The sequence below is a fragment of the Triplophysa dalaica genome, chromosome 20 (genome assembly GCF_015846415.1).
Source record: "Triplophysa dalaica isolate WHDGS20190420 chromosome 20, ASM1584641v1, whole genome shotgun sequence".
NCBI classification, from domain to species: domain Eukaryota; kingdom Metazoa; phylum Chordata; class Actinopteri; order Cypriniformes; family Nemacheilidae; genus Triplophysa; species Triplophysa dalaica.
The window spans coordinates 11026415-11051866 of NC_079561.1; the positions used below are offsets into that span (position 1 = coordinate 11026415).

Consider the following 25452-nt stretch of genomic DNA (forward strand, 5'->3'; position numbering starts at 1 on the left):
AAAAAGAAGATATTTTGAAGAATGCAACCAAACAAACCTGGCCCCTATTGATTTTCACTGTATGGACTCAAAACCGCTAAAACTTTTTTGTGTTCCACTGAAGAAAAAGTCATATACAGGTTTTGAACATCTTGAGGGTCTTTAAGTCATCGTATGCCTTGTCTGACAGACAATGTTCACTCTTGCGTGTAGATAAAAATGTGCTAAAAACCACTCAGAACTCCTTAGCGACTGCATAGCAACGCCCCGGTAACCACCACCAACACTCCAGCAGCGTGACAGCGAGTTTGGCAGGGACAAATACAGCTGAGGCTTTCATTAGAAAATCTAGTTTATTTGATCTTTGCTTGATTTCTCTCTCAAGTTCTCTTGTTTAATTCTCCAGTCAACTTCGTGAGCAGCATTCACTCCAGGAATAATTTACTTCCCTCCGCATGAGTCAAATGAAATGTTTACTCATATAAGCAGGGGATGACATGGTCTTCAGTTTTGTTTATTTTCAGTTGGAATGTGATGAGGAAACGAAACAGAACAAACATTAGATTTATTTAGCTAAAGCCAAATTCTAACTTTGGGTGCATGTTATTACAATAGTTTATACAAACAAAAAATTGAGAATTTCTATACATGAAGGTACGCTTGATGTACCAAATCTCTTTAGTCATTTTACTAAAGCTGTACTATCAAAGGATCATCAAATACGAATGCAAAAACAGTGCTTTTTCTGCTATACATGTTTGAGTAAATGATTATCAAATTGAGGTTAGACGACTGGCAGAGAGCTGTCAATCACACTGACACACACTAACCCTACACATGTTCAGTGCATTTGCCATCATTTACCAAAGTGTTGACACTAAAAGCTTTCTGACAGCCACAATGAACGGTTACATAAGATCATGAATACCTTGAGATGGTCTGTGGCATACTCTTGCTCAGCAAAACGTCACCATGTCTTCTCAAAATTTTCACAAATAAATGAAAAAATATATATATAACACTTCCTTGCATTTATTGATCGCTAACAGGCTTTATCTAACAGTGCCATGGTGAGGAGAAATGATCGATTTATTTGTGCTTGCAAACAATGAAATGTCCTTTTATCTGTGTAGTCAGTTGTGCATAATGCATAATACATAACAGAAAAGATAATAATTGTTGCCACCTAAACTGTTGTTACCATGGTTTCTTAAGTGCTTTGAAATTAACAAATACTGGATTGTAGGTCTTTCAAGCAACAGATGGCCTGAATCAAATGCTTTATTACCGCAAATCTGAAGGTTATAAACAAACCATGGCAAATATACAAATGACTGAATTTCTGCCAATGAAGTTGGTGGCACAAACACAAGCAATTGTCTTCAGAGAATGCAATCATTGTGCATCGTGTTTTCAAAGAAGCATAAAAAACTGAAATGAAAATTCTCATAACTTATTCACCTTCATGACATCCGATATGTACGGTATAAGACTTGTGTCTTTAGCTCAACCAAGCCAAATAATTTAATAATACAATTATCTTCTTGGGAATCAAAAATGTTGAAGCTTCACAAATGTGCTACATACATCATTAATGTAATCCAAATGACTCCAGTGGGTTCTTGTGTTCTGTTTTTAAGAAAAAACTTAATATTTTGAGCACCATATTCAAATATATGACGACAAATCTAATTGGCTCTGGGATGTTTGTGACTAGTTATCATATTTCATCACAACGTTTGCAAGAACCAATTAGCTTCAACATTTTGAGTTCTATATAAGAAGATAACATGTCAGTTTTTAATGTCAAATTATCCACTGAAGAAAAGTCATATTCTGTACATCTGGTCTGGTATGAGGGATTTCTGAGCGAATTTTCATGTTTAGGCAAATCTGTTCCTTTAAGAAGATTTTGCAGGTAATTTTGGTAATGGTATCGGTATGCTCTTGGGATGTAGTGCAGTGGGCTGTCAATCATCGCTGATGACTCTGAAAGGAGAACAAAGGAAACAATTAATGAAGCAGTTCTTAAAATAATTAGAAGCAGCGTCGGTGGTCTCGTTCAGCAGAAGTACAATAGTGGAAAGGCAGATCAGAGACAGCTCTCTGAGAGTGCTTTTGTTTCATCAGCATTCAACTAATAGAAATTCAACACATCCAATGTTGAACGCTTCTGTTCCTTTCAGAACCAGCAGACTAAATGCTGGGCTTTCACACGCTGACCAGTACCAATGTTCATGTGCTGCGTTTCTCTTTGTCGTGAACAATTGACTTTATTAAATAACTTATTAAACTTGATGGATCTGCTATTGACTAATGACTATGTTTTTTATTCTGCTTTATGATAAAACACTACTTGAATAATATTAACGTCTGCTTTTCTATGCATGGATGAATGTTTTACTCACTATTGTGCAGTTGTTGAATTATTCATAAGGTTTAATATACTATACTAAATAATTTGCTGTCCGCTTTGTTGCAGTACAATCACATTTGTTTGGTAATGTGACTCATACATATTTAAGGGTCCGGTTGAACACCGAGTTTCTGCCAATCTCATATTAACATTGAGTACCTATAGAGTAGTTTTGTGTACTTGAATATTTAGTTTGACCACATTTATAAAAGATAGATACAGCTGTATGATTATGTCCAAAAATAGATGATTTCCTGGGGGTGTGATAGGGGAGGAACTGAATCACGAGCACACAATACATCATCGCATCATCTCTGCATAACTGTGGATTCCCTGTAAATCTGTGTTGTTTACAGTATGCATGTATGCGGCGATTGCCAACAAAACACAAACATGACTTAGTTTGACTTACCACGTGCGGTTCATGTCCGGCATCTTTTAGCGCTGGGGCCGTTCCAGCTATTAGTTTCAGACGATCTGCAAATCCGCCGTTATATCCATCGTTTACATAAGATCTATCCATGAAATGCCAATGAACAAACAAGCACACCTCAACTTCTCTCACTATCACAAGGGTAACGAGCGGCAGGCTCACAGCACAGCCAACCTTGACGCAGCTCAACCAATCATGATAGTAAGCGGGTTATTCTATTGCTCGTCTGTTGGGGTGTGGGCAGGCTATTTCTTTCACCTTGCCGTTGCCATGCTTTTCCGGGAGAATTGCCCAATTAGGGACTAAGAAAATTGTTACGTAAAGGTTTTTCACGTTCGAAAAAAACTATACGAAACCTATACGAAACTTGGGGAGTGTATCAAGCACAGAAATACTAAAAATTACGTCCAACTCGTTTTTAGAAAGTTGACCATGTTTAGCATGAGAAGCCAGTGGTGAGGTATGACATGCTTTTGAAGGCCAACACAAAATCACAAAAAAGAGCTCTGTGTGTTTAACAAATGTTTAAGATGTTTACATCTTTTGTCTATCAAGATAATCTTTACAAATTAAAACAATATTTGCTGTTTTTGAAGACTAAATACAATCACCAGAAGTAAAAAGCTAACATGAGGCTATGAACAGACTACACTAAACTACAGTCACTCGATATCAATGTCACCACCACCAAGCCTCTGACATCTTTTTGAAACTTTATTAAAAACATGTTTTCTGGTAAGTAATTACTCCATGAATTAATCTCCATACAGGTTTTTAGAGACCTGTGTCTATGTAGCAGTATTTTTTATTATATGCGTGATAACATCTAACGTCCCCACCAAACGAAGTATTCCATTTGGCAACTTGTTAGCAACCACTGTTTTTAAAACACAAATAAAGCTTTAATAACCACATGCGGGTTATAACTGTTGTGGTTTATGTCATAGATTAAAAAGTAAAAATATATGGAGGTTTTTCATGGGATTGACTAAATACCCATTAAAAATTTCAGATTTTGGGGTCGGTGGAACCGGAGGTGCTAAAATGCTAACTCCCTTAGGGTGTTTGCGTACAAAATTACGTAATCTCTGAGGTACTGATTTTAAGGGTAAATTATGGTGAAGGTGTAAGTAATGGGTTTGGGTTAGGTTATTATGTTTCTTTTTTCACATGATTTTTCACATTTTCCTGGACATACGTATGTTGTCTGTATACAGACAAAATGTACTGTATTTTAGTGTTAAATCACAGTGATTCTCTCTTTCGCGTCAAGCCGGGACAGAAGTAACAAAAGAATATGTTTAAATTTTTAATGACAACACAGATAAGCTGATACTCTTTTATATTTTTGTGTACCATTACTATTGAGCTACAGAAACAAAAAGTGAAAGTTTTTTACAATGACAGCGTGAGATTTATTTTAATGGATGTGATCTTCTACATTACAGTAAAAGCAGTGTATAAACTGGGAAAACACTCAAGATAAACTCAAAGCAAGTGAGTGCCCTCTAGTGTACAATATTTTGACTTGCGTCTTGCCTCGTGTTCTGAGTGAATGACAGCTCAGAATTCACATAAACAGATCATCTACAATTAAATTTAGACGTGAAGCTTCTGCAGCATGATTCAAGATCGCAGACAGATATAAATGACAGTTAGGGATGGCAGACAGCCCTGGGTAAAACTGTCTTGATCACTTGCATTTCGGTTCACATTCAATTGCTGAGCATTACTCATATAATGGATACACTAAATAAACCTTGAGACACAGCAAACTCAATTTCTTTGCTTAAATATTGTATAATGCTCAAAGAAAGATGATTAAGATATGGACTAGTATTTTAGATTTCTAAGTTTAAATCCATGCTGGGTGAAAAAGACCCAATAAATAATCTTATGATTAAGCATTTGCATAAAGCTGAACTCACACAGAACCATAACATGCGATAATGGTTAATATTTATATTTATTTTAGTTTTAATTAACATGTTCAACATTCATGTAACTGTATTTTCTAATGTTCTCCTCTCAGTCTAATCACAGTACTAGCAATTTCAAAGCCTCACCACCCTCATCTAAATTAAATCTCTGTCTTGCTCCACACGAGCGAGTGAGCCGTGCCAATGCCATGGGAGACTCCGTGGCTCACTTTTCTCGTGACTGTGTTATCTCAAACAACAGCTCCCTGCTCTTACCAAAGCCTTGGGCACTTTAAGTATATTGTAGAAGTGTGCAATATCACCACTGTGATACTGGTTGTGATGTGGAATGCAAAGTACATGTTTGAGTGCTCCTGCGTCCTCTCTGTGTGTGTGTTTGGTTTGTTTCCTACACTTACACCAGAGGGCAGTACTGTATACTACTGGAGTCCAGACATTTCATGCAAGAGTGCGAAAATAATGTTTAATTTTCTGTCCTGTCTTTAGTTTTAAAAAACGCGTTAGTGCGTGGAATCCATGTTTTGCTTACTTAATATACAACAATTGTATTACTTAAATCAATAAAAAAATACATTCACTTTTCTTTCTTTTCTTTATCTCAGGAAAGAGAAGAGTGACTCTCAAAAGTTCAAAGTTCAAAGAAATAAAGCAATCTCACCGAGGTCCTTCCAAACACAAAAACGCCGAAAGACAAAAGGTTTCACTAAATACGAAAAGGTTTTCAGAAAGCCGTGATCGATGCGTCTCAATTACTCCTATCTATGTTTGTCACTATTGCCAGCTTAAAATATACACATAAGCCATGATTTACAATAGAGTGAGAAAAAAAGCACAGCTCATTAAGTGACTTTGCACATTCCACAGTCAACGTCACCATGACAACAAAAAAGACAATTTAAAGAACAATAGTGGCCTAGGCAGTAAAGGAGCTTTCAGAGCATCCCTTGTGTGCACTGTGATGCTTCTAACGCAACTCTTTCCGCTCACCGCAATCTGCCAAGCGAGAGTCCAAACTACAGTCTCGTAAACAAAGCCTAAATGTCCCCAAATGTATTATTTATTGATGTAGAAAAGAATTTAGTGTGACCAAGTGGTAAATAAAACACGCTTCCTAAAAGAAGCCAAAAGGCAGGTAATGTTGAATTTGTTATGACTGCTCATGATTAAATTGCCCCCAGTTTATAAACATGAATACTGTACAGGCCATTCACTTTGTGTTACAACAAACATTTTGTATACCCCAACACTCATACACAAATATCAACAATAATGCCAACAACAATCCAATTCGAACACAAACGTGTTTTAGTACAGATTGAAATAAATCTATGCCACTGTACACAATCAACAAGATATTCATTAAACAAACCGTATAGTTGAGATGAAAGAATAATATTTCAATTTTATGATTGCTTTGCTACACACATAGGCAATAAAAGAGATGGATAATATGTCACCAATCGCCGCATGAAAAAATAATGGTGCTGTGTAGTTTTTTTTTTTGGACATTCTTTTGACAAAAATACAAAATGTCCTCATAAGTGTGTAAAGACCTTACATAATAAAGCGTTATGTCCCCTTACATGGAATCCCATAATTGTGTTTCTATGGTTTTACATTTAACGTTTAATGCACAGCAACAGAGATTTGGCTGGTATACACTACAAGACTAATACAATTTGAACCGATTTTGTTAAAACTAGACATCACTTGCAGACTTTTGAAAGTTTCGGATAGAAACGCACTAACTGATCAAATCTGCAGAATGGACAGACTTTATGAAACAAGCCCAGACTGAATAACACAGAGCCAAATCTGAGCAAATGTATTGTTGTGTATTTCATCCTTAATAAGTGGGTTCCAAGGAACACATTTGAGTCATCATCAGCTAACTTTACTCTCAGAGTCAGAATGAAACGCAGTCTTCAAGTTATACTGAGTTATACTGAAGTTGATCCTCCAGTTTAGTAATACAAACTTGACACCTCTTTTTGAGTCAGGACAACTTTTTTGTAAAAATTAAGAGGCAGCAGAAGGACCAATTACGTGCATGGCTGGACAGCGACGTTTCCACCAAATGGAAAAAAGCCATAAGGGCCTACAGCATAAAGGCTAATAAGTGCTTCCTGACACGACCATTCATATTCTCTTTCAAACACAATTCGTAAAGCAACTCCGAAACCCACTATAGTTTTAACCTCCTCTAGTTTATGTTAACAAAATAAATTAGCCTACACATCTCAAGCTAATATTTGAGCTTTCGACCAGAACGTCCTGCCGGTGTTTTTACAATTTATGCCGGTGCTATGCCGCGTGAGTGACGCAATCTGACTAATCTTTTTAACAGAAGACGAGATTAAAGCACGTTCGCGGCAATAGCGCCAACCGGTTCGCAAGCGAGTACGCGTCTCTACGCGCATTTGCGTTGACTTGGTATGTAATTCGCATTTGGTGTGAATCCAGTGTTATATTCTCATTAAACACACCACGCTTTGAAAGTAGGCTGGAGCAGATGGGATGAGCGCTTTTGCTGGTTTCCTGTGCAGTTTGAATGGATTCGGTTTAAAGGACTTTGAGTGACTCAGAGAGACCTGCGACTAGCTGCAGCTGCAGTAATAATGAGTTTAAAAGCTGTGGAGGTGAGCGGGACTCACTGAGAGTGTGCATGGAGGAGTGCAGGGGTGATATCCAGCACTTTATATAGTCTGCGCTGGAGGATCTGATGTCAGTCAAGCGTGTTTAAAACAATGGAAGTTGACTCAAACTAGTGCACTTGCTTTGCAACTTGATACTAAGAAGCACTATATAACTTTACTACAATTTAAGTTTAAGGTCCAGAACAAGGGATAATGCATTTTTATGAAGCGGTTTATTTGCGTAAAAAACTCTAAAATGGGAAGTTGATTAATCAAAAACGGTGAGAAAATATTTAGCTTTTTAAAACGTGATCCTTAATGAAACGCTAAAATGATTACATTTTTAAATAAATAAAAAACTGTGAAAATAGACACATGCTCAGTATACTGTCATCTCGATGCCATAGCCTACATATGTTTGCAGACACATGTTAAACGTGTTAATTTTCTTTTGAAATAATAATGATGATCTGTCTCTCTAAAGCTGTTGGACAGTGACAAACTTTTGTGTTTGTTTGTGCAGTGATCGCCTCGAAGGTCTGGCAGTGCGGACAGGGTGCGCGCGCTCAGCGCATCAGGATGGGGAGGGTGATGGAATGTGCGCAAAAGTTTGGGGTGAGACCTGTGCCTTGGTGTCACTTGTTCATCTCTGCTCCTTGGATTGAGACAGAAACCAGCGGGATCTTAACGTGGATAACGTGAAATAGGGTAAGGAACTTTTCATTCATCTTAACTTGTATGACCACCCGAGTTTAATTGACTCATAAATGTCATGTTGTTATTCGGTTATTGTAGGTATTGATATTGTGTTTGCATTTACATTTACACATTTGGCAGACGCTTTAAGCCAAAGCGATTTACATTGCTTTATCCTATACAATTTACATAGGTATTTGCAATCCACTGGGATCAAACCCACAATCTAACGCAATGCTCTTACCACTGAACTACAGCTGAAGGAAAGTTTGCATGAATTTAACAAAATGAAAACTCACAAGGTGTTTAAAGTGAGACAAACAAATGAGGGGATCTTTCGTAACTGTTAAAGTTTGTTAGGAAATCTGCTTGACTAACAGTTTAAAGTAAATTATAGGATTGTTATTATATATGTTTGTACCGAACAGATTTTTTTTATTAAGGTTTATGTAAAGTCCTAAACTCCACATTGCCAATTTATCCAGCAGAAGAAGAATCAAGCATGTATTAGAATTAGCCAAATATATAGGCTATAATATAAATAGGACAATTATGCAAAATCTGCAAGTAAACTTTAAAATATTTTTGATCTGTCCCGGACAGTGGCAAATTACATGCAATGACAGCACATCTCAGTCAGTTATAGAAAATAATTAAATTAAATGGTATTTTTATGTCATATCGCGTGTTAACCAGGCTGGCTGGATGAGCAAAGCAATGCGTGCATTGTAAAAGTTTGGGTTCTTCTCAGGCACAGCAGAATGAAGAGGTCGCTCAGGGCAGGGGCTGAGGTTTGTTCTTTGAAGCCTGTCTATTCAGTCTGCTTCAGCTTTTCATAGAGAAATAGGTCAAAACTCTTTCATTCTGACCCAACTTGACTGGGAGCAGATAATTGGCAAATCCAGAGATACTCAGAAGCCCTGCTGGGACGCAAATATCAGACGCATCATTTACATGAATACCACAAACATGTTGAAGTGCACAAACTGCATGTTGAGAGGGTTCATTTCTATGGAGCACCAAATGGTAATTTCGCTTTCGTATGCTTTTAATTTGTGGACCCATATAAAATTTATTATGAGACACCAAGTGACAGAGCAATAGGGTGAAAGAGATGGCATCTTTTCCTCTGTGGTAGTTTTCGATCAGCATCCATGATTGCGACGTAGAGACATTATTTCATTTCATTCCTAGCAGGATACCACAAGAAACATCTTTGGGACAACCAGCTGCCCACACTATGTGGAATGCAATCATACTGTAGAGAAGTTTTAGGTGTTTTATGAAAAAGATAACTCAAATGCCCGGCTTCACAGACAAGGCTTGAGGCTAGTCCCATACTAATATGAAAGTGTCTTAACTGAACTATGGCCCTGCCATATCTTAAAATATGTCTTTGCCATTGTTTGTCGCCATGATGCACACCAGTAATGTTTTTTAGGCATTTCATTAAAAGCAATCTTTATTTATCATAGGCGTATAGTCCTGTCTTAAACTTTGTTCATTGAAACTGGGCCACATAGTTGTAGAATAACATGAGTATGAGTAAATGAGCACAGAATTTTCAGTCATTTTAGAGAACTAAATTGAAGACGAAGAGAAACTTCTTCGATCAGTCCTAGTGAATCTTTGTCATTATGTCCTGAAGCTCTCAGACCCTGTGCACATAATGACTAAATAAACCCTTAATCCAATTTATCAACATCTATCTAAATTCAACCTATCTCTCTTCAGCTGCTGCCACCTCCAGATTTTCTCCAAGGTAATGTCTGTATTTGGATTATTGCGCTGTCTCAGGGATAAACTCCTTTGTGTGATTCCTGCTGTGGTGCGAATGGATTTAGTGTGATATTACTAAACGTCAGTGGGCAGTGCTGTTCTCAGTAAGCACACAGTTAATCCCATAAGGCACTGGGGCTGAGTACTCAATTAATGTGCATTTAACACTACAGCTAGTCTTCAAAGCCACTGGCTGTTTATTTTGGCCTTACATTCTTTCTAAATACTTGTAATAATTTATCACATGGTGTAAACCTGAAACATGGTGTATGCCAGTGCAAAACTACCATAAGTATGTTACTATGGAGTTGCTAGTGTGTCTTGAGAAGTTGACAGAGTGTTGCTAAGGACTTATTGGTTGTCGCTAGGTGGTTTGTTGGTTGGTTATCATTGACTTAAGTTGTGTCCTAAATTGCAACCGAGTCTCAAGGCAGTACGTGGGATAGGCAATTTAGGATCTGTTGATTCGTGTTCACGGGCACGACTCAGCACAACTTTTTTTCCTGTCACTCCGCACAACTTTCAATACACAGGCCGCGTGTATGTACATTTATATATTTATTACCTGTTATCAAAGAAAGTCGTGCATATTTAAGGAGGTGGCTAACCAACACCTCACCCTGAACTCTAATATCATGAATTAACTAATTTAGATAAAGTGCACAGGTTTTACTAGGCGGCAAAGCAACAATAAAGGCCCACCCTAATCCCACCCCTAAACCTGATGTCACAAGTGCATCAAAAATCACAATAAAATGTAGAAATGATATTGTCGGAATTCACTCGAATGAGCCGCCTTGTGAAACATGTACCAATTCCCATCAGATTTCGTTGATATATAAGGACTCACAAGATAGAATCGGGTCGGCCGTGAGTCCACTTGGCATGCTAACCACAGGGTTATCAGCATCAGATTGAAAAGTAATCATTCTGCAGGAGAACTTTGCTCGTGCAGCGTCTGATAGCCTCACTTCTGCTACAAGTGTGTGTCCAGTTTACTTCATATTTTTGGTTGAATTAGTGCATCACAAAATTAGTTGTTAAAATTTAGTGTAGCTACTTTGAGTATACGAATTAGTATACCAAAAGTACCGTCGCAGGATATTTTTATTTAGTACATAAGTATGTTAAGGGACTTGCAGTGTACTTAGCATGAACATTTGAGTATATATTTTTTTTTTAACCAGGGGAGTTCAATAGTGTTAGGGGAACTGCATAGTTTGCCGCCTTGTCTATTTTCTGCACGCAAAGTTGAACCTGAAACACAGTTATGTGATAACCAAGGGGGGATCGCAGTTCAACCATTGTACATACCAACTACAACCCCCACCACATACCAAACACGGTAGCTTTCTCTATATTTTTCGAATAAAAATGTAATGCAAAATATGTGTCCCGCATAAACCTCCCTTTTTCAAATGAACCTAGGGAATATTACTGCCATTAGGATAAGGTTTTATGTTCATTTTAGTATGAAACCTTGAGCACTTGAGCATGACTTAAACAGTTGTTCACTACAAACTAAGGCTTCTCCCTCTGCTTTGTTAAACTAAAAAGCTTTCCCTAGGCTGTATGTTTTGTGGAAGTTCAACGAATGGAAGTCTTCTAGCTCATTGATATTCAGACAGCACAAGTTTTCTTTCTTGGTAGTATTTTGTAGTTTGAAAAAATGGTGGGATTGTAGAGGAGACTTACTTATACATGTTGCCTTACTTCAGACAGGTCTGGTGTATAGTCCAGAAGGTATCCCGCTGTGGGTTTATAGTCTACGCTCTGTGTCCTCTGAAGCTTGTTAGGAAACTCTTCCCTTCAGGACAGTCTTTAGTTAATATAAAAGAGATTTCTATGTTTTTAATTCTTTAGAACAGATGAATATGAATCATTTAAAAGCTACTTTTCCAGGCTGTTTGTGAAGTGTTTTATATCTTGGAGATCTGGTAGAATGGGTGATTTGGCCTGGTGTGCATCCATTGTAGATCAATGACTGAAAATCTGTGGATGCTTTGCTCATATCAAATAAATGTTTTTTTTTGTTAGCTTGGATCTGAAACCGCTAAACTTCTTTCTCAGCTAAATTTATCTCTTTCGCTTTTAGTGTACCAACAGTCACTTTGTAACTTCTTGGCATTACACTGATCTTCTGTCACCCAATTTGGCAGAAATGGAGGTCATGATTTCTGCTGGCCGTAGTGTATGTAATTACCATCTCACATGGTCACCACGGCTTTCCATGGCACTGCTGAAAAGAGGAAACAATGTTCTGTAATGATGCCACCCACCGAGTAAGATCTGTCTCGTTCCGTCTTGAAACACGCACAGAAACCCACAAGCAAACGCAAATACACACAGTCGCGTACAATAGACACCCACTCGCACCATCCTGTATTCTCTTTGCTGCCCACTTGGAAAACTTCCTCCCTATTGACAGGCACAATGGCCCACATTCCTCCGAGTGCACATGGACGTGGTGTGCTGGCACTTGTAGCATAATTCATTCCAATTCAGCTCGTCTCAGACAGCTCGACAGAACGCAAACCGCGCGTCCCGATATAGAATAACCTCTTAACGCTCACTTCACTCTGATCACAGCTGCAACATAACACCCCCTCCCACAACCGCCTACATGCCCTTATTGACAATGACCCTTTAACAGTGGAGCACGGATTAAATACGTTTTCTAGGTAGTTTCTCCAACTCTCCCGTTTGGCGTGGTTCTCGCGGTATGACTTAGTGTTTTCCATTGAGGCTTAAGAGAGGATTGTTTAAAAGTCACACTCTGGTTCAAAGACTAAATGCTAGATTTTTTAAATGGTGCCAAACGGAAACAACATAAGAATACTCATCACAAAAAAGGAAGTATTAAGTGGCTGCTACTGTAAGACATAAATGCAGGTTTCATTAGGCACAACATTGTTAATCTTAGATCAAGAACAGCCTTACAACGCTTATATGTTCTAGTGTGATCTTTTTACTTTAGTCTTTGTGAAATTGTGCAAATGTCAGTTGTCAGTATTTAGTGGTTTAATGCCCATGCGAAGTTTTTAAAGCATTTAAAGCATAGTTTTCAATAATAATAATTCACAACGAAACATCCATTACGGTCCATATTACAAATTTAAAGAAATACCGATTTAGTTTTCTACACAGAGAACTCTACTTGTTAGGTATTTTTGCTTCTGATTTGTACATTTTAATTCACAGAAATCCTACAAAGTATGTATTCTGTCAAAAACTTGTGTCCATTTTTGTCACAAATTTTCTCCCTTTAATATAGAAACTCTGGTACAAACTGATATTTTTCTTTTGTCTGGGCTATATCATCAGGGGTTTATTAAAGTATAAGTCGTTGATTCAATATCTTGGTGATAAATACATTCTCTGAGAATATATATTGCAAGTTTCGACTGAAAATGTTACAATCACAATGCTGGAATCAGACATTTTGGGTTGGAGCCTCTGATTTTTATTAATTTAAATAAGATTAATAAACTAAGGTTGCCGCTCTACTGGGGTCTTTCTTTTCAACCAAATCAAGCTGGCACATCATTCACAGCACCAACACCTGTATTCATTTTCACTTCACAAGCAGGCCAAAAATATTTTGATGAAATTGTACAGTGCAACTTGGTGGAAAACGTGGCTTCTTGCATTTTTCCAACTCAAAAACATTCTGTGAAATACACCCCAGCCACGCAAAAATACATATGGTATTCTTTTTCTGCCATTGCATTTTTTAAGAAATTAAAAAATATATAACATGAGAGAGGAAAACACTCAAAATATTCATGGTTTTCACACAAAAACATATAATAAACAAACTTTTTTCTTAACTGTTTTCTAACTTTCCTTTTTGCTTCATGATTTATGAATTCGTTGCTAGGGTTTCCACTCGCACTTTCATAATTTTAGACGACAATAAGAACCCATTATAATTGTACATTTTGTCTAAACCGCATGTGGCGTGGTGGAACATTGAAAAACCCATTAAATACAAGCAGGTAGTCATGTCGCATGGGGCCTGTCACGTCCGGTGTACTCACGGTGTTTGGGGCTGAGTAAGGTGTTGGGCTTCAGTATTGCTTTTTTCTTGTAATTGTACTTTTTCGTTAGGGCTATGTTAAAAAATCGATATAGAAAACTATCGCAATATTTTTTTCATGATAGTGTATCTGTCATGATTCTGCCTCTACTGGTCATGTTTTTCTTAGTCTTGTGGCAGGATCCTGACAGACCGATGTGTTAAATGTCGGGCAACTGTGAGAGCTCGGGTCTCATCTTTGTTCCCACCCTTTCGTTCCCCCATTATTGATTGTAAATTATTTCATGCCCCACACCTGTTCAGCTCTTGATTTGGACCCCTAATTTAATGCCCTTGTGTTTGCTGTCCTGTGCTGATTCGTTTTACTTTGTTTTCCGTGTACCAGTCCTTGTGGATTACTTTGCCCCTTTGGATTACCTTACCCTGTGTCTTGATATTTCATGTATATCTAGTCTTGTCATTATTGTTTTGTAAGTAAGTCTGAGTTATCCTGTTTCCTTTGCTTTTGCCCCATCGTAAGTCTTTTGTTTCTGTTTATATTTCGTGCTGTTCTTGTTTATCTCCATCATGAGTGTTCTGTTTATTATTAAAGTGTTTGTGTTACGTGCCGCTGTCTGCACTCGGATTCTGTCTCCTTGTAAATTGTGACAGTATCGATAGTCCCAATATCTACTATCTAATTACGTTTTAACGTCATATATTGCAATATATTGTACCGTGACATATATATCATGATACGTTTCATATTGCAAGGCCCTTGCCAATCCACAGCACTAGATTTTGTACGTACACAATTCCCAACGTACACATTCATACATAGATTCAACCTTATAAAATAGTTATGAATTCCCGTGATATCAGGCTGGAATGTTAGTTTACCCTATTCAAGTAAACTTTCACTTTTCTGTCACAACCTCACATGTGGGTGGACTCAATGGCACTTTACTCTCATTGGCTACTATGATCTGGATTGACCGTTCCCAGACCAGGAAGTCGCTAATGAACTCAGTTTAGTGGATTTCAGAGCCATCCTTAAAAAACGTTTTAGTTCAAATTCTAGTACCATAACTGAATATTTTCAGTAGATAAAATGTTTTGTAGCTTCAAATGTGTCTTAGCGAAATAAGAGGCCATGTTTTACAATGCAAAAAATATTTTCAATTCAATTCAACTGTCAAGTAAGATTAAAAGATCATTTGAATTATAGACCTTTTGCAAATACAGTAATCTGGGGACAAACGTGTACACTTGTCAGACAGGTGTGTACTGATATGCAGACACAGCTGTGCATATATTGCCTTATCCATCGGAACTAGTGGAACAATACAAGACTAACAACACGTGTTTGAGAAAGAAGCACACATAAGACGTTGATATCCTTTCTCATTTCAACATTATATTAAGACTAAGGGCTGAACTTTGAGCCTTATCTTTAGAATGCAATAAATGTAATAAAACCACACATAACGACACACATTTGGATTACCATCACAAATAAAAATGCAACTTTAAGGGATAATTCAATTACAAATGAGCATTCTGTCATAGTTTGCTCACCTTCATGTCATTCCAAACCTGGATGATTTTCTTTCTACTGCAGAACACAAAAGAAGATATTTTGAAGAATGTTGGTAACCAAACAACACTGGACCCCTTTCTCTTCTTTTGTACGGACGCAAAACCACTTCTCAAATCGAAATGTCTCCAAATATCTTCTTTTGTGCTTTGCAGAAGAAATAGTAATTGATTTTAAACCGGCCTGAGGGTAAATAAATAATGACAGAATTTTTTTTTGTTCAAAACAATTTTTTAAATTAGAATGTACAATTTTAAGATTTTTATTTTTTTTATTTAGTTTAACCTTCTCAGTTAATGAAGTACATTCATATGAAACTTTGCAACATTACACTATAATTGCTGATTTCTTTACAGTATGCACAGTTGTCTTTGCCTCTTTGAAGATTAGTTTTCCTCTTTGGGTGAAGTGTGTTTGTATGTACGGTTGCCGGGCTGGGTGTCTCCTAAATCCCAGAGTTCCTTAACAAGCTGTTACATGTGGCTAAAATGATAACACTTCTGTAAAGCCTCAGGGATTTCTGACTACTCACCACTCTCATTCTCTCCCACAAATTTGCATGCACGCTACTGGACACACACGCAGGTTCACACACCCTTGCATTCACAATGCATGCAGATGCTACTCCATTCGCACACACACATTCAGGGTATACAGTTAATTTGAGACAGCTTTTTTTGCTGATGTGTAGCACATATTATTCTATTGTATGAGTGGGATTACAATTTATATTGTGTTATTGAAAGGCAATTCTGTTCTAAGACGAAAATAAGATTCATGATGTAGTGTGGAAGTTTATTTGTAATGATAAAGCAGAGAATATAAATAATAAATAGAACATAGATTAAGGTTAATATTATAAATTCAATATAGAATAAATTAGTTTATTGTAATCAAACACAGACCGGAAGTTAACTTTGGGACAAGGAGATGAAACGTCAATATTTTGATGACTGCTATAACTTTCCGAAGTGATCAGAATGAATATTTTATGATTTTTTCATATGCATGATGTGGATATTAGAGACCTGGGTGTGGATTCTTTTGAAGAAAGCAACCATTCAGCAAACACCTTAGCAGCTGCATGGCAACATGCCGGCATCCGGCAAGAACACACAAGCATGGAGGAAATGAGTTTTACACTGGCAGGGACCCCTCAAATCTTTTGGTATGATGATTTATCCATTGAGAAACCCACTATCTTTCTTTACTTTTCTGAAATTCAGAATATTTTTTTTTTATAGAAACCAATAATTTTGTCTTTAAGATATTTGATCTTCTCTGAAAGACCACCTATCAGGAAATATATATATAGACATGTGTTATACGGCTCTCTGGAGTACTTGATTCAGACAGATCAGTCACGACATTTTGAGATGTTATTCCCAAAAAATAAAGACTCTACTGAACGTCTGTAAGTCATCTAGACCCCTTTTGTGTTTAATGTCTTTTTACTCATTCCAGGTTTAATTAAGTTAAAAATGCGCTTTTTATATTTAGCCGGTTGATATAGCAAAATAAACCATTTTAGGGAAAATTCTGATATGAAATATTTTATTGGATCATTTCAATTATTAGACTATATGGTAAATCCGTGCCATAATGGATTTTTTGCCATATGGCGACAATTGGACTGCACTAATACATTTCTATACTTTATTTGGTTTTAACTCCTGAGCCTTGAAAAAATGTCTGACATACAGTGCTTTCCTGTTTATCTGCTTGGTTCTGTCATAACATGTTGTGATGAAAATCATTGGAAAATGTTTGGGATGAATCAACCACATTATGCTCCGCAGGTCATGGAAGGTGTTCAGATTTGCACAGCTGATCGTCTTGGGTGAACTGTTATCCAGAACAGAGTGCTTTGATTCCAGTGATATTATCATAGTTTTGTGTTCTTTAAATCTTATCAGGAACACAACCAGAGAGCAGTTAAAGCATTTGAACACTTATGATGGGCAGCATTCAATCCTGCATTAAATCTTATCAACTGTGTTTGTCGTTCCATTTCTGTATTTAATGCTTTTTTTGGCCCCCTGATTCTGAGGAAAAATGTATTACGCAACTCTGTCCTGTTCTGTGTAAACAGAGTAGAGTCTTTGAAGAGCTGTCTAACGTGAAAGAAAACATAGATGTTCTTATAATGAGTCGTGCTTCTCAGCCTTGAGCCTGTTCCCGTATTTCTGCTTTGACTGTTCACATTTGTGTTTATAAGCAACCCTTCTTTGTTTTCAGTTAAATCATAGAAACAGTTTCAGGCCTTGATTTATTTTGAATATGAATAAAGGGACCTGATTCAGAAAAAGATAGTTTTGTGATTCTTAAAGGTCCAGTATTTGAAATTTAGCGCCACCTAGAGGTGATTGCGAATTCCAACCAACAGCTCACTCTACCCCTCCCCCCTCTTTCGAAGCACTAAGGTGGCTGACACAGAACTATGATGTCATCACGTTTTCACTTCTATGCCGAAGGAGATAACGTATTTACGAAAAATGCTCTGTGGAGCAGTTTGTTTGTTTGGGGTTACTGTAGAAACAACATGGTGAATAACATGTAAGGGGACCCGCGATGTATGTAGATAGAAATAGTTCATTGTGAAGTAATAAAAACAACGCTAAATTATGTAAGGTCTTTATACAGAAGAAATAGTATGTATGTTATTTTGCATTTCTGTCTATAGATCCTCCAAAATATTATACTCATCACCTTTTAAACCCCCGAAAAATTATGCTTAATATAAGAAATATCTGAAAATCTTAACGATTGGATTTGTAAGATTTATGGCTAAATAAGAAGTAAACACTTGAATGCTACTAAACACATTTTGCCAATAATATTTTTGGGATATGTTTCTTTAACGTTCCGAACAGAGTATCTATCCCAGGAGTATCTATTCAGTTTCTACTTTTTGAAGAAGCTACTTATGCTAAATCACATTCATAACTACTGTGATCTTAAATGAACATTGATTCATGTAAAAATAAACATATACGACACTCCAACAGAATTGTTAACGATAAGGTTTCTTAACACCATGTCCACACCGGCGTGACACCACAAAAGACATTAGAAGCGCATTAGAACACATTACAATTTCAAATTTTGTCCACACTGGATGCGGTGCGACTCGACAAACCCATAAAGAACAAGCAGAGAGTCATGTGGCGTCGCGCCCGGTGCAGACACGGTGTAAGAATTATATCTGAAGTGGGCCAAATCAGATAGAAAATTTAAAAGTAAATAGATTTTGTCTACCTCAACTATGAGTGTAAACGTAGCCTCAGGCGCATGACTAGCTGCTTCCTTGCTATAAAAGTCTTACATGCAAATTTACGCCAACTCAGCCACATTTTCCAGTTTTGGATACACTTTTGCTATTTTTTTAAATAGAGACATCACATTTATAATACAAACAAATTTATACTGTGCTTATATTTACTGTACTTTACTGTAATTTTTTGGTTCTTTGTTTATCTAAGGTTTGAGATTACAATCTAAGGCTAAACAGTGGAAAAAATGCTTGTTTGACCTCAGTCGATGCCATGCAGAGTGATCGGCTTCGGACATCACATTACAGTGAGGGCAATTTGAAAGCAAGCAGACATAAGAGGACTTAACAAATAGGCTTACTGTGTTAAAGAGGTCTCTCTTCTCTGGCAGTAGAGTAAAACATGATTAAAGCAGGCACAAGAGTGCTGATGGACTGGGATGTTTTCTGAATGAAATGAGGATGAATGAGAGTTTCTGTCACGCACTTCCTGTTTGTTCCAGATATTTAAAATCTTGGACTGCATTGGGCAGCTCCTGATAGGAAAGAACGTTTGGTGCATTTTTACAGAATTATGCTAGGAAATGTTTAGGGTAAAATTACATGTGAAAGTTGTGCGAAGGCAAACCTGGCTTTGTGGAGGACTACACAGATGCAAAAATAAAGCATGAACTAATAGACTTTGTAATACATATCTGTTTACACACGCACGCACACACACACACACACACACACACTCACACACACACCCACACGCACGCACACAAACACATGTCCTAATATCCTATGGTGTGACAAAAATCAAACAGGAAAATTCTAAGTGCCTGACAAGAGTTGCAGTGATTATTATAATGATTTATCCGTGCACACCATTATTTTTTCAAATTTTAATTTACCTTATAATCTTTAATCAAAAACATTAAGCTTCTCTCACCCTCTCAACATGAACTCTACACCACATGACGTCAGCGAGAAAAAAGAGGTAGGACTAAACTGACAGTCAAATGACAAGTAGTACTTACATAAATAGTTACATTAAAACCACCACAGACCGAAAGTTATCTTGGGGCCAGGTGTGTGCGTCTGATGAAACCGTCTAAAACCACGTAATTATTAGAAGACTTAATCAGACTCATTTGAAAAAGGAGGGAGCGATTCTAAATGTCCTTTCATAAAAACATTATCTCTCCTCTGTGAGACATCTACCTCATTTTTGTGTACATTAGAGGGCAGGCTGAAAAATCATGAATGGACTTTTGTTTTCTAAATGATTTTCTGGGAAGCACTTTTATATAACTAACTATAGCTCTCGTGATAAACCAACATGCTTTTGAAATGGGGTATCTAGAAACAAGACAGGTAATCGCATGCTATATGTAAGCCTGACATGTTTCTGTGTTTGCTTAGCCCTCAAGTCACCTCCCTACTTCTGGTATTACTGGTTCTAGCTTTCTGTGAGTTGTCAAAGGTCTGTCAAAAGGTTTGTTTTCCAAAGAGTGGTTCACTTCTTGTATTTGGTCTCAGTGTGGTGGTACAGGTGAAAAGGACACAGGGTCACAGCATTGCCAGAGGTAAGGGTATCAGTGTATGTGCATATATGCTGTCTGCGATATTGTTGGAAATATAACTGTTGTAAGGTAGAGAAAAAGTCCTCATCAGGGAAGCTTAGTGACCTGTCAGAGTTGATAACAGTTGTGCTGTAGCTGGATAAAGTAGATATAGGTGAAAAGGTTTAACAGCAGACGTGCATGGACTTGTTTAACGATTTCGGAAAATGTTCTGCTGATAATTTGTCTCATTTGCTTAAGAAAACATGCGCACATAAATGACATATACACATGTGTTTGTGTAAACAATACATCTAATCCTTTCTGGTCCCTATTAAGAGTCATTTAGGATCAGTGCTGATGTGTTTGGGTTGCATGCAAAATTTGTCATATTATATTTGAGACTTATTTGCATTGATTAGGGCTGCAACTAACGATTATTTTAATAATCGATTAATCTGTAAATAATTTTTTCGATTAATCGATGAATCGGATAAAAACAAAAACCAAGAAAAGCATTCATTTCCAACCCTTTATTCAAAAACAGAACTAAAATCTTTAGAAAGTGCACAAGCATGTTGCTCCTTGAACATCCCTGAGCTGTTATAAAAATAATAAAATCAAATAAAAATGGACTAACACAAAAAACATACACATGTATGCTTTACATCTGCCAAATATATAGACTTTTTTTAAATAAAAGTAGCAACTTGAGCTGCCAGAACAAGAAATAATTTATAAAAACTAAAGAACAATACAAATCAGAAAACTTAACAGGATTTGTTTGAATGTAAGAACTTGTTCTCTACACTACACTACACTACACTGCAGACAGACACTCGCAGATGCACACACTCGCAGACGCACACACTGACAAACACTGACACACACACACACTCTCTCTCTCAAATTCACTTGAAGCTTATTCATTCAATTACTACCATCATTGTAGTAAGTGCAAGCTTCATTTATACACCACATTTTAACAAAGCTTAAGATGACCAAGAGCTATAAAAGAACTTTAAAATTAAATTAAAAAGTACAACACACACAAATATATTTGTCAATAATAACCTATATGGGAGAAAGCACAGAATATACACTGCAAAAATTGCTTTTCTAACTTAGTAGTTTTGTCCTGTTGTCAGTCCAAATTTAAAAACAAATCTTATATAAAGAAACATGTACTAGACACATGAAAAAGCATAAGAAATTATGTCTTGTTTTCTGAAAAAACACCTCAAATTAAGTGATTGTTTGCTTAAAGCAAGAAAAATTATCCGCCGATGGGGTACAAAAATAATCTTCATGAGATATAATTTCAAACAGAAGTTTTAAGCATCAATTAATTTTCTTGTCTAGTAATCTTGATTTAAGATTTTTTAGATATTTGGACTGGAAATTAGAAAAAATTACTAAGGAAGTTTTGCAGTGTAGCAATACATGACAACAGATTGATAAATGAATGGTCCAAAAAAGGCGAGTGAATAAAAACGTGTCTTTAGTCTAACAATGCAAAGTGCAAAGTAACTACACCACCCCTGATTATACTGTTATTAACCAGCTAATGCTAACTTGTGATGCTTGTCAAGCTGGATAACGAGTAAACACCAGCACCAGGGACATTACGTTCTTCACTTCAAAACGGAACAAAAGTAGGATTCTGTAATGACTTAACCTGCTTTTGAACTCCATTCCTCCTCATCACAGACTCAAACATGTTTGCGTTTCAGGTGCTGGATCATTGCCGCGTTGCTCCCGCCATGTCGCGTTTGCATATTTTGTAGTTAACAAAGTTTTTCTGTTTATTTAGTGTGAAATGCTCCCGCACCTATGATGACTTGGGTCGCGGGGATTTCTCTGCCTCCGTCATGTATCTTTCCTCCGCTCGTTTTTTTATTTTTGCTCCGCCCTGTATATGAGGCGCCGAACTCTGCTAGCATCAGTGCGCGAGAGAGACCGAGTGTGTTTACTTCGCTCCGCGCTCAAATAAAGCTTTTTTTTTAATAACCAAACGTCTCCGCATCGCGCGACACAACGAATCGATAATGAAATTCGTTGACAACTTTTTTACTAATCGATTTTTATCGATTTTATCGATTCGTTGTTGCAGCCCTAGCATTGATATTTATATAAATCCAATGTGTAATAAATAAAATTGAATAAAAAAGATATTTACCGTACATGTGTTCTTTAGTATTAATATCAATATTTATAATGTATAATAGCATATAAGAGATTTTTCTTCATTGTTAGTTCCTAAAGTTTTCCGGGCACACCATAGGACACATTTATTTGTTAACAACCCACATATCTACTGATAGTAAAAATTTATACCGTGAGCTCAGCTGTTAAATTCAAATTACTTCATAAAAGTGTTCCCTTAATGTTAACATGTATTTCTGTAACTCGAACTATCATATGTAGTATCATTACAAGTTTAGAGTCTTAGAGAAGTGCACCATTTTGAAATGAATCATATCTCCATGTCATAGCCCTTTTAAAATCATGTATCTTTATGATCATGAACATGTTTCATCACGCTCAAATATGCCCAACCTCTATTCATTATCAAATGAAAGCTCTTATTCTATAGAATATAGATCTCCAGTTGGATTTATTGAAATTTGACCATGCAAGTCCAATGAATTCTAAGCTAAGAACTGCATCCCACCATTACACTTACATTTACATTTATGCATTTGGCAGACGCTCATATCCAAAGCGACTTACATTGCATATACATTTATACATTGGTATGTTCAATCCCCTGGGATCAAACCCACAACCTTGTGTTGTTTACACAGTGCTCTTACCACTGAGGCCACAAATGCATTCTTTTTCGTTAGGTGACACTTGAGTGGCTTTAGAATAATAATTGAATTCCACATGATAGAGAAAACATTCCTTTTTCCTCTATTTGTTGAGACCTGTTGGAATCAAGAACATTTGTCTGCAGGTTCCTGGGCCCCTCAGGCTCATAGTAATACACTTTCAAAAACAAACTTAGAAAATAAAATCAAGAAGTGACTTTATTTTTGTGTATTCTTGATAGGACTGACAACACATACAATAATATTTATCCCCTTCAGCAGTGTTTTATGAAATTTGGAGTGAATTCCTTGAATATGACACCAAAATAGTGTGTTTACACCACTGTGGATATGGTTTTCATTTAAAATTGGATATGCCAAATTCAGGTGGAAATAAAAAAAAGGCCCAGAGTTAAACTTCAAAATGAAAATTTTCACGACACCAGATGACAACAAGTGTGCCATCTGCAAACTATTGATGGTAAAGTTCTTCGAACTAGCTTTACTTTTCTAACTACCTTTTATCAACATGTGCCAAGATGAGTTTATTTTCGCAGGTGTCACAGTGTTTTAGCAGAATACCTAATACCACAGGTGCCGGTTGATTTTATCATTTAAAGTCTTGATAAACACAGCCTTTCCAAAGTCTAAGTACACTTAATATTATTGTGCAAAAAGTAACTTTTTCCATTACAAAGAAAAAGTTCATTAAATAAAAACATCTTTGAAATTGATGACTTTGACTGAATAATGACTGTGATACCACATTTTTTATGAGCTTACTATTTTTCTAAACTGTGGAAATAATATGAATATGAAAGTGAGTACATGTTCTTTTGACCAAGAGTGTATATAAAAAGAAAAATGTATGGTGTCACCTGGTTTGATATTTTGTGTATTCTATGCTATAACATTTTTAATTGTGGCAGTTGTCTTTTGTGGTGGTTTTTATATGTATGACAGATAGAAAGAAGAAAAGTAATGGTGGGAGAGAAAGTGTAGTGGAAATAAACATATGGGTTGTGACTTGTCTAAAAAACAATTCACACGTGTAAGAAGCCAACACTTACAACCGCATGCTGTAACTTCTCAAGTTGTTGGTTTCACAAGACAGGTGCTATGATGTACCTGTAACATTTCTGTCACTAGACTAATGCGCAGCCTGAAAAGAGCTACATCAATGGGCCAACGTACCTGCTTCTAATTACAGGTGCTTTTGTGATGTGGCATTCAGCGTGAATGAATGTTTTTCTGACATTGACGATTTATTTGTTCTACCAGCCGGTTTGGATCTTCTTGACTTCCTATCTGCCCTAAAAAGCTTTGTTTGTTTTGACAAAATATTTTTCAGATTCCGTGAAACCTCCTGTGCAAACAAAAAGAGTAACTTCTTTAGTAAGGAAAATGATGGCTAAATTCATGAGCACGTTTTATTCAAAGGTCAAGAGGCGGCAGTCACAACAGGCGGAGGCTTTGTTTTAACTGTCATGCTATGAACACCGTTTCAGAAATACAAAAACGTGTATGTTGCATGCAAAGTAAAAGCATGCTCCCTGCTTAACATGAGATATATTTGAGACATATCTATGGCTCAATTCTGTTAACGTGATTGGTTACAGTATCATGATGTTTTAAATACATGCAGTTTTTTTAAATAAATGCAGTTTTATTTTGAAAATACTTGGTTCAATGGTTTAAAATGATAAATTTGCATATTATAGCATATTAAAACATCACACAGACATGTGAATAATATTAAAAACTTGAATTAAAGTTTAATGTTGGATTAATATCTTTTGTAATGGAACAACATTTCAGTCAAAGAATCTTGAAACTCCAAACTCCAATTCTATCCATGGGTGACCTTAAAACAATCAGATGTTAAGGACAATGTTCATAAAATGTTGTTTTCTTAACCCAAACTTTTAACCATACCTAAAATCTTATAGGGTGTCAGAAACGTATTTAAAACTAAGTCAATCCAGGTTCTTCTGTGCAAAATCACGGTCACCGTGCCATGGCTTAGTTTAGCTCGGCACATTGAGACTTCGTGCTCATGCAGGTGTGTCAAGACATTTACCCCACAGCACATTCCCACAACAGTGGCATGTTACTCAAGGGCGCGTGTAAGAACATTGATCTGAATGTTATCACTGTGCATGTCATATTATTCAATGCAGCAATCTGTCTTCAAGACCTCAGTGTTGCTATAGTATGGTATGAGAAACTATTCAGGTATGAATTTATTTACATATAAGCAATGATGCCTGTAAATCAGTTTTAACTGTCTTAAAGGGACAGTTTACCCCCAAAAAAAATTCTGTCAC

The 25452-nt window shown here is 36.7% G+C and overlaps 1 protein-coding gene across 4 annotated transcripts in view; it reads left to right on the plus strand.

Annotated features, from left to right (window-relative positions):
• Positions 1 to 7968: 7968 nt before the first annotated feature.
• Positions 7969 to 25452, plus strand: part of chl1a (cell adhesion molecule L1-like a) — a 64968-nt gene continuing 47484 nt past the window's right edge. For 3 of the 4 annotated variants that reach the window (XM_056732982.1, XM_056732985.1, XM_056732986.1), the window contains exon 1: positions 7969 to 8112. The gene's annotated coding sequence lies outside the window, so the exon portion shown is untranslated. Of the gene's footprint in view, positions 8113 to 20234; positions 20337 to 25452 lie in introns of those variants that run through there. The other variant, XM_056732983.1, reaches the window with a different exon arrangement.